The following is a 10,645-nucleotide window of genomic DNA, read 5'->3' on the forward strand; positions in this document are numbered from 1 at the left end:
CAAAGGAAATTCTTTTCCAATAGACCCATCTTTGAGAGCAACTGCACCACATTTAAATCACTCAAATATTTTACCAGATGCCCCCATGGAACTTCTCCCACCAGTATATAGCCCTCCCAATGGGGCAGCCCCAGTTCCAGATGGGGCAGCCCAAGCCCAAATAGTCCCATAATGGGAGGTCCCTAGATTACTCCAGCATATAGTGAAAATCCTACAAAAATGGCTGAGTTGTTTAAAAGTATTATTTCTACTCATAATCCTACATGGAATGATTTACAAACTATGTTTAATGATTTTCTGACTGAGGCGAAAAAACGGATGGTCGTGGGGAAAGATAGATCATATCAGCTTTGGAAGTCATATTAGGCCAGAAGCTTCCATGCTGCCACCTTCTCATGTGTGGGAAAGTAGGAGGGGGGATTTAGTAGAGGGGTTGTCTTTAGACATAATAGCATTCTTCCTGTTGGTCAAGGTCAGGGCAATCCTGCATCTGGAGAAGGAGTGGTCGGAGTGAGGTCTCGAGATGGGACGGCGGTTGATTGGAGCATGTGATCGACTAAGGAGTGAGGGGATGGTTTTGGGAGTTTTGATTTACTGAGGGAAAACCCGGACCACTCAGATTCAGGTTTTCCCAGATGTGCCAGTTTACCTATTCTAGTAAATAGAACTTTGAAAAATGCTTGCTTCAGAGTCTTTACTTGGAGTTGGGGCAGGGGTGAAATCCAGCAGGTTCTGACAGCTTCTGATGTCACTGCGTTATTTTGTTTGCCAGCTGAACTCATCATTTCTGGACTATCTGACTTTCCGTACCTTGCCAAGAATTGTTATCAAAAGTTACTACACATGTCTGCATTCTTTCACTTGCTTCACACACTCTTTCCTTTGTTCTCTTTCCAAAAAGGTCCGGCTGAGAAATAGCCGGCAAAAGCTATTTCAAAATGTAGCAATTACTTTTCTTAGTTAGTGAGGTGTTTTATTTTCTTTATAACAAATAAATGAGTTTTATTAGAAATTTTTCTTCGTGTTTCTTTTCAGAATATTGCAACAAGGAGGAAGCCTCGATCCATCCTCTAATTAAACCAGGGTGATTGGTCCCAGAGCCAAACATGGGATTAATCAATGCCCTGACATCTGGTAGCTCGGACGGTTGATTTATGGCTTTTTTCCTTGTTTTGTTATTTCTGATAAGAGCGCATAGGCAATTAGTTTTTAGCTACTGAGGTACGCTAATTATTTTGCTAAGATGCTGAAACAGAAGAAAAACAAATACAAAATGTATTTTGCTGAGAAGGTGGCAGAAAGGAGGTTTTCAGATTTCCAGCCCCTTACTACAGCCACACGCCTGGAACAAGAAGAAGCTGTGGGAGAAGGAACGAAGGGAGATAACAGACAAATTGCTTTTGAAGATAACGTACTGGAACTGAGGTCAGTGACGTCTTCTTCTGAATATGCATGCTCTCAAAAAGTCCTCCGAGAACCTTCTGAATTTGTAACGCTCGGTGCAAGGCCAAAGCAAACTGCCGAGCAAAATTACTCCCACGCAGAGAGAGAAACAATTCATTATTCTCCTCGAAGCTCTAAGCTCACCCTGGATGAGCTGGCTATGAAAGCCTATCGTGACCGTATAAAACTCTATGAACAGGAGCTATCCCAGGCAAAAATGGCTATATCTATGCTTGAGCAAGATAAGGGAGATAACTTAAGATTTTCAAAAAGCGCCATATTGTCTTCTTCCTCGGAGCCAAAAACACTCCCCCTGGTGGATTTTGTGTCAGGCCAATTAAGACAGAGGGCACTGCATACGTCACATGAAAGTCTCCCTGATCAAGTTACATATAAACCTGCCACGCAATCATTCCTTGTAACTGCAAAGCTGCCCGAAGCTAAAGGTGCAGCACCATCTGCTGGCAAAAGTAATTTACTACAGGAAGCTGAAATGCCACAAGTGTTTCCACAGGCCCAAACTCAAACACCCCCTGGTGGTGTTGGTGTCTTTTTAGATGGAACACAGCCACGCTTAGTGCAGCAAAGGCAAATGACTGCATCCCCAGCAGGTCATGCCAATATTGCAGATCAAGCACAAATGGCAACTGGAATACAGCAGATTCCAGTGCATTAGCCACAGCAGCTACAAATGCCTGCATATGTGCCCCAGCCACAAGTGCAAATAGGGCCACCTCCTGGCCCACCTCCAATGGCACAACCAAGACCATTTTTAGGTCCACAACAGGCACAGCAAATACCACAGGCATTTCTGCCAGCACAGCCAGCATATCAAGTGCAGGCTCCTTACCAGGCATTTTCTGTCTCTCCACTAACTGGTGAGTCAAAACTAAAAATGTCAGGACACAATTACAAAGCCTGGGTCAGTGAGATTACACTATTGCTTCTTAGAGAATGCACTCACTGCATGGTTTTTAACCCTCCTGCACAACCATGGGATTTTGCAATAAGAGATTTAGAGATAAGGGCTCGCACAACATTATTGATGTCCATGGATACTGAACTGCAGGTCACTTTTCCACCAAATACTACAGCCCGACAAATTTGGGCTGAATTGGAAAATTGCTACAGGCCTGTCTCAATTGAATCTTCATGTCTACTCATGTCTGAACTCCACGGTTCGAGATTGAAACCCGGTGAACAAATTGGAGGACATTTGACCAAACTGAAAGGTCTGAGAACAGAATTGAGAGAAAGAGGCCATAACATTGAGGATATTCAAATGATCAGCATCATTATTAACTCTTTGAACTATGAATGGAAAGATGCTGTTACAAAAATTAACCAAGTCCCAATTGCTCAACGCACAGTGGACAATGTCTGTAGACTTTTAATTAAAGAAGAGGCATTCATGTTGGCCACGCCACACTTGAGAGGACCAACTGCATCAAGAGCTCCAGCTAGGCGCCCCTTCCGAGGAAGGACCTACGCTCCAAGGATGCCAAGATGCTACACCTGCGATCGTGTGGGACATGCCACCCGCGATTGTCCCCAACGAGTTCCAGCTCCCGTCACATACCAGCCCAGAGGAACAGATTCCAGAGGCAGAGGCAGAGGCGGAAGACAAGGTCGTCGTGGTCCCCGGCATGATCCACAAACTCCATTCGCCACACTGGCTTTAACCAATGATCCACAACCTCAACCAAAGTATGACAGACGACTCCTGTGGACTTTAGACAGTGGTGCAGCATTGCATGTTACCTACAGAAAGGAACTTTTCACAGAAATGCACGAGCCAGAACCAGAACTACGTGAACTTTACTCTTTTTCAAATCATTCTTGTCAGGTCAAAGGAAAAGGAACTGTTTATGTTGAAGAGCTCGATGCATTCATTCCTGATGTTTATTACATACCAACAGCAACCAGTAACTTGCTTAGTCAGAGTCACTTGTCTAGAATGTTAAAATTCCAGGTTCACCACCTTGAAAATGCAAGTTACATAGTTAAAGATGGAGATATTGTTGTTGGAACCATATTAATTGGTGGTGTTTATTACTTAAAGCCAAAGCCTAAAACACAAACACAGGCAAGTATACAAACTCCAAAAAGGGAAAGCACAGGCCCAGAGAGAGATGCTCCAGAGAGAGATCCTGTTGCTATTCCAAAGGCTCCTAAAGCCAACAAAAAGAGAGTTGGTAAACAGGTTGCTCAGAGCAAGCCTGAGGTTCCTCATAAAACTGTTAATGTTGAGAATTCACTAACTGGTAAACCTTTGCATTCCAGGTGTATCCATAAATGGCATAGAAGATTGGGGCATGCCAGTTTCCGTGTTCTTAGGAAGATGCCGGAGTTCGCAAAAGGTTTGGATCTAAAGGGGTGTAAGGTGTTTTTGGATTGTGCTGTCTGCAAAAAGGCCAAATCCAAAGCAGCAGCCATTCCCAAACGCGCTACACGCCTGTCAACACACATTTTTGATTTGGTTCACATTGACATAGTTGGTCCTTTCCCGCCATCATTTGGTGGTAGAAAATATTTTCTAACAATTGTTGATAATTACTCTAGATATGGATATGTATATCCTATGAAAGAAAAATCAGAGACTTCTCAGATCTTTAAAGAGTTTGCAACCCTTGTTTCTACCCAACACCAAGTTTGCATCGCCAGAATCCAGAGTGATCGAGGTGCCGAGTTCATGTCTCAGCGTTTCCAGGACTGGATGCGTAAAAATGGAATTGTTCATCAGACGTCGGCGCCTGACACATCGGCTCACAACGGAGGGGTACTGCAAACCATGATGCGTTGTCTCCTAGAAGATGCCAACCTTGATATGATATACTGGGGTGAAGCTATCAAGTATGCAGATTACATTGTCAACCGTACTTGGAGCAGTGTAACAAATCAGACTCCTTTCTTCATGTTGTATGGCTACAAGCCCGATCTTAAAAACATACATATTTTGGGTTCATATGCTATGGTGAACATTCCCTTAGCTCAAAGAAGAAAAGGAGGTCCAACAGCAAATAAGACTGAGATTTATGGGCATTGATGATAATTCAAAATGGAGCAAATTTATTGACTCTAAACATGTAATTGTGATTTCCCAATCTGCTAATTTTGAGGAAGATATTGACTGGTCCAGGATTCATTCCAATGATCCTGGAGTTTATTTTCCCAGAAATGATACTGCTGATGCCACACAGATTGATGATCAAGAATCCACTGGTTCTTCTCAACCCGATGTTCCATCTTCGCAAGCCACGGATGCTGACGCTAGCGACGAAAGTGAGGACGAGGACGAAGCAGAAGAAGACTGGACTGTTGTTCCGAGACGTTCCAAGAGGGCCATAAAAGGGATCCCTCCACAACGATATTCTTGGCAACTGACAAAAGCACCCTTGCCTTTGATTTGCAATGTTACACTTCCACCTAATAATTTCACACAAATCAAGCAGCTCCCTGATTCAGAGCAAGACAAATGGTATAAAGCAATGCAGGTTGAAATGGACAGTCTAAAGAAACTTAAAGTGTTTACACCTGCAAAACCTCCAGCAAACAAAAAGGTCATTGGCACTCGATGGGTCTACAGAATCAAAAAGAAACCAAATGGTGAGTCATTGTACAAGGCCAGACTTGTAGCTCAGGGTTTCGCTCAACGTTATCCTGAGGACTACACAAATACTTACTCACCGACAGTCAGAACTGAGAGTGTAAAAATTGCTTTAGCAACTGCAACTATCCTTGGTTTAGAAGTTTTCCAGTTTGATGTTGACACGGCTTATCTACATGCAGACCTAGACGAAGAGATCTATGTGAAAAGTCCTCCAGGATTCTGACAGCAAGAAGGGGATACCTGGTTCCTAAACAAAAGTCTTTATGGTCTGAAACAATCTCGTTTAATGTGGTATTTATGTCTTACTGACAAACTAAATTCAATGGGCTTTATTAAGTCCGAAACTGATGAGTGCGTGTTCACAAAAAGATCTAACGATGCATATGAGATAGTTCTTGTTTATGTTGATGATATTGTTTATATTGGTCCAAATAAGCAAATGAGTGAGATTTTTGCCAAAGCTTTGCAGAGATACTTCACATTGAAATCATTAGGTCATATTAGCACTTATTTAGGTGTTCAGATTGAAAAAACACAGAAAGGGTTTAGTCTTTCACAAGGAGATAAAATTGAACAAATTTTGCATCATTGTAACATGAAAGATGCTAACACAACAAAGACACCCATGCAAACAGATTTTCACAACTTGACACAAGAAGAAAGTCCTGAGTTCGAGGATCAAACACTTTATTGTTCAGTCATTGGGTCACTGTTATACATTAGTAGTTGGACCAGACCCGACATTGCACTTAGTGTTAATCTCTTATCACGACACGTAGGTAAGGCAAAACAGTTTCATTGGACATGTATTAAGAAATTATTGAGATACCTAAAATACACTAAACACATGAAATTATTGTTAGAACCAACACATACTGATTATGCAGAATTAAGTTGTTATGCAGATTCTGATTGGGCAAGTGATAAGAAATCACGTAAAAGTACTTCAGGTTATATGATGTTCTTAAATGGATGTCCTGTTTATTGGCAAGTACGTAAACAGAATTTTGTTTCTTGTTCATCTACTGAAGCTGAATATGCTTGTGTTTCAGATGCATGTAATTCTCTAACTTGGTTTGATGCTTTAGTCACAGATATCTGGACACACCCGATCTGACCGATCACCGTGATGGAAGACAATGAATCGGTGGTTTATATTTCTGAATCACATTTTACTGGTTCTAGGTCCAGACACATTGACATCCGTTATCAAAACATAAAACATTTAGTGAAAAAAGGTTTTGTCAAAATGCAATATGTATCTACACATGATCAAATTGCTGATATGCTCAACAAACCACTTCCAGCAGCTCAACATGAGTATCTGCGTAAGAAGATGTGCCTTATTTGATGATGTACTGATATTCGCTCAACTGGCAAAAGAAGGGGAATGTCACTGTGTTATTTTATTTGCCAGCTGAACTCATCATTTCTGGACTATCTGACTTTCCGTACCTTGCCAAGAATTGTTATCAAAAGTTACTACGCATGTCTGCATTCTTTCACTTGCTTCACACACTCTTTCCTTTGTTCTCTTTCCAAAAAGGTCCGGCTGAGAAATAGCCGGCAAAAGCTATTTCAAAATGTAGCAATTACTTTTCTTAGTTAGTGAGGTGTTTTATTTTCTTTATAACAAATAAATGAGTTTTATTAGAAACTTTTCTTCGCGTTTCTTTTCAGAATATTGCAACAAAGAGGAAGCCTCGATCCATCCTTTAATTAAACCAGGGTGATTGGTCCCAGAGCCAAACATGGGATTAATCAATGCCCTGACACTGGAGAACCAGTAGCGGAAATTTTGAGCAGTTTGGAGAACCGGTAGCGGAAATTTTGAGTAGTTTGGAGAACCGGCAAATACCACCTCTGGCTGGCCCCAGAGTGGGGAGGGAATGGGGATTTTGCAGTATCCTTCCCCTGCCACGCCCACCAAGCCACACCATGACCACCAAGCCATGCCCACAGAACCGGTAGTAAAAAAAATTGGATTTCACCACTGAGTTGGGGTTTTTATGGAACACTGACAGATCAGATGCCAGAGAATGCTAGAGATGCTTTGTTTCCCCTTCAAGATCCTATGTGGGATCCATGCATCCCAGCAGATTTGAGAGAGTTGTGAGAAGACAGCAACAGAGTAGTTGCAGCTTTAATGATTGCTATTCCTTTTTTTAAAAAAGTTTTTATTATTTTTTTAAGAGAAACAAACATTTAATACATCATTCATTTTTTCCATGTGACATCTCGGTGTTATCTCCAAAAAGTTCTTCTCTTCTCTTATCTCTTCTATCTTCGTTCTCACCAAGTCCATTACAAAAATTTTCCACTAATATACACGTGAAACTCGAAAAATTAGAATATCGTGCAAAAGGTCATTTATTTCAGTAATGCAACTTAAAAGGTAAAACTAATATATGAGATAGATTCATTACATGCAAAGTGAGATAGTTCAAGCCTTGATTGGTCATACTTTTGATGATTATGGCTTATAGCTCATGAAAACCCCAAATTCACAATCTCAGAAAATTAGAATATTGTGAAAAGGTTCAATATTCTAGGCTCAAAGTGTCCCACTCTAATCAGCTAATTAAGCCATAACACCTGCAAAGGGTTCATGAGCCTTTAAATGGTCTCTCAGTCTGGTTCAGTAGGAATCACAATCATGGGAAAGACTGCTGACCTGACAGTTGTGCAGAAAACCATCATTGACACCCTCCATAAGGAGGGAAAGCCTCAAAAGGTAATTGCAAAAGAAGTTGGATGTTCCCAAAGTGCTGTATCAAAGCACATTAATAGAAAGTTATGTGGAAGGGAAAAGTGTGGAAGAAAAAGGTGCACAAGCAGCAGGGATGACCGCAGTTTGGAGAGGATTGTCAGGAAAAGGCCATTCAAAAGTGTTGGGGACTTTCGAAATTTGTCGACTTCCAGCGGTGACGTCAGCGTGTAAGGAACGAGGGGAACGAGGCTCCGTCCCCGAAGTTCCAATTTTCTTGATTGGAAGCCGTTTTTGGCACTATCGACCATGGAGAGGTCGATAGAAAAAGGAGGATTCTCTAGGACCTTGGTGTGACAGCAATCACCTGAAGGTTCAGAGGAAGCCCTCCTAATTCCAGCCAGGAAAAAAACCAGCCATCTTGGCCGGCCAGAGCGCTGTCAACCGATAAGTGTGGAAGCGAAGATTCAAGAGAAACATCGGTAAAGATTAAGCAGATCGAAATATAAAGGTATAATCATAAGGACCTAAATATATTGGCGAGAATAGGACTCCAAAAAGTGGCGGCAAGATCGTCAAGCAAGCGGCGAGAGACAGTGATCGGAGCAAAGCTCAATACACACAGTGACAACGCAGATTTGACAGGCGAAAGGAACGAGTGACAGACAAAGAGGATTACAAGTAAGCGGTGGATTATAACCTTAAAACAACACAATTTAACTTAACAGAGGAAAAAAAGGACTATTTAAGAGAAAGATTGTAGAAAGTGAACTTAAAGAACTGAGACTTTTTTAAGATCGTTGTGAGCGGAAGGAAACCAACTGAACAGTAGCGAATGGCGGACTGAGGATTTGGAGAAGAAAACTTTCACTTTGTATCCAGCGACAATAACAAATTCAACTACAGACACAAGACTCGTAGTGAGACATTAGATACATTGACGCTGTTGGCATAGGAGATACAACTTGCTACACAGAAATACTGGAACAATTGATTTACTTACGGATTTAATAGAGGATATTGAAATAGAACTGGGACAGATGGGTGAAAAGAAGGCGAACTGAAGAACGAAGGAAGAAGGAAAGGAGAAGGAAGCAACCTCAATTGGTCTGAGAGTGATATAGTTGAGAACTTTAAATACTAATTTACTAAATTTCATCTATTTTAAAACTTACTTAACTTTGCTTAAAGAACATTAATATCAAATTTGAAATTATTATAATATACATTAAGGAATTGATTTAACATTACTATTTTTTTTTCCTCTTCTCTTTTACTGTCTTACTGTTTCCTACCATATTGAAACAACTATATAGATTGCAAAATAATATATTGATTAAGTGGAATTATATTGCATATTGACTAGAAAGTTAGATATTAATATAGACATTGCATAGAGATTGTTATAGATATCATTAAGGAATAATAATTGTGATAATTAATATAGGTAGCTTGTATTGGTAACGGTGATATAACTCATAGAATACTTTAGATGATTTATAGAGAACTTTAAATCCCATTGATCTATCATATAAAGGTTATATAGAGATTGTTTAATTTTTAAAGTGAATTTAAGTATTGTGATTATTTGGTATTTAAGCATTAATTGCATTATACTGTTTAGGGATAAGAATAGAAGAATGAATTGTTAAAATATTGTTTTTTCCCCCTAACTCCTTCGAATTAATTAACCCGATCCTTATATAACGATATTTCATCCACTCCCAATCAATTAGTATATGAAAATTTGGGGAAAAGTAATACAAAAGACAACGATGGCAACATCTTCACTAACAATAACTAAATCAGGGAAAAAATTAACAACAAACCCAATATCTACACAATCTTCACCTGCACAACAAAAAACCATAGACACGATGTTAACTACAGACAAAGAAAAAGCTGCCAGGGCACACAGCATACAGAATATACAGTCTATACTAGCTATGATTCAGGAGGGGATGAACAAAACCCAAGAAACAATTGCGAATAATCACGAAGAAACAAAAAAGAACCATGAGGAATTGAAATCAGAAGTAGGACAAATAAATGATAATATTAAAAAAATGGACGATAAGATCGAGAGAATACAACAAAACATAGTCAAAAATGAAGAACGAATCCAAAACATGGAAGCCAAAATGATCCTAACGGAGAAAAAGATGGACAATATCGAACAAAATCAAATAGAGTCAAATAGAGAACTCGAAGAGTCAATTACCCATTTAGAATTAGAAAAAGCATCATTCTTTTTGCGATTTCAAAATATTGCAGAAACAAAAGGAGAAGATCTAAGAGACCTGATGACAGATATATTAGTAGAGGCTACCCAAAAGGAAAAAAGCGATATTAGTAGGGAAATTGACGAAATATATAGAGTTCATACGAACTATGCTCGTAGGCACAAACTACCTAAAGAAATACATGTTAGATTCGCACGTAAAACTGTAAAAGAAGAGATTTACACGTCCATGAGAGAGGGAAAACCCTGCTACCAAGGGAAAGAAATAATAACCCTAAAACAAGTTCCAAGAAGAATAAGAGAATACAGAAAAAACTATAATTTTCTGACAACCCTACTGATTCAACACAAAATAATGTTCCGCTGGCTGGTGCCGGAGGGAATCTTAATATCTTGGGACGACAAAAAATATAAAATCGATACGATAGAGAAGGCACAAGAATTCTTTGACACTCACTTTATAATAGAAGAGGAACAGGAAACTAGACGTGATTCAGATAATGTAAACCAGGAACACCCCACGGGGGAAACAAAAAAAGGAAAGGAAGAGAAGGAGCCTAGGGAAAGAGAGAAGATGGAGAGAGAAGGGGCTAGGGGGAAAACACATATGGTAACAAGAAACACAAGTAAACTTAAATTAATA

This window comes from Pituophis catenifer, unplaced genomic scaffold (genome assembly GCF_029215685.1).
Source record: "Pituophis catenifer annectens isolate HBS135680 unplaced genomic scaffold, rPitCat1.0.hap2 SCAF_5, whole genome shotgun sequence".
Classification (NCBI taxonomy): domain Eukaryota; kingdom Metazoa; phylum Chordata; class Lepidosauria; order Squamata; family Colubridae; genus Pituophis; species Pituophis catenifer.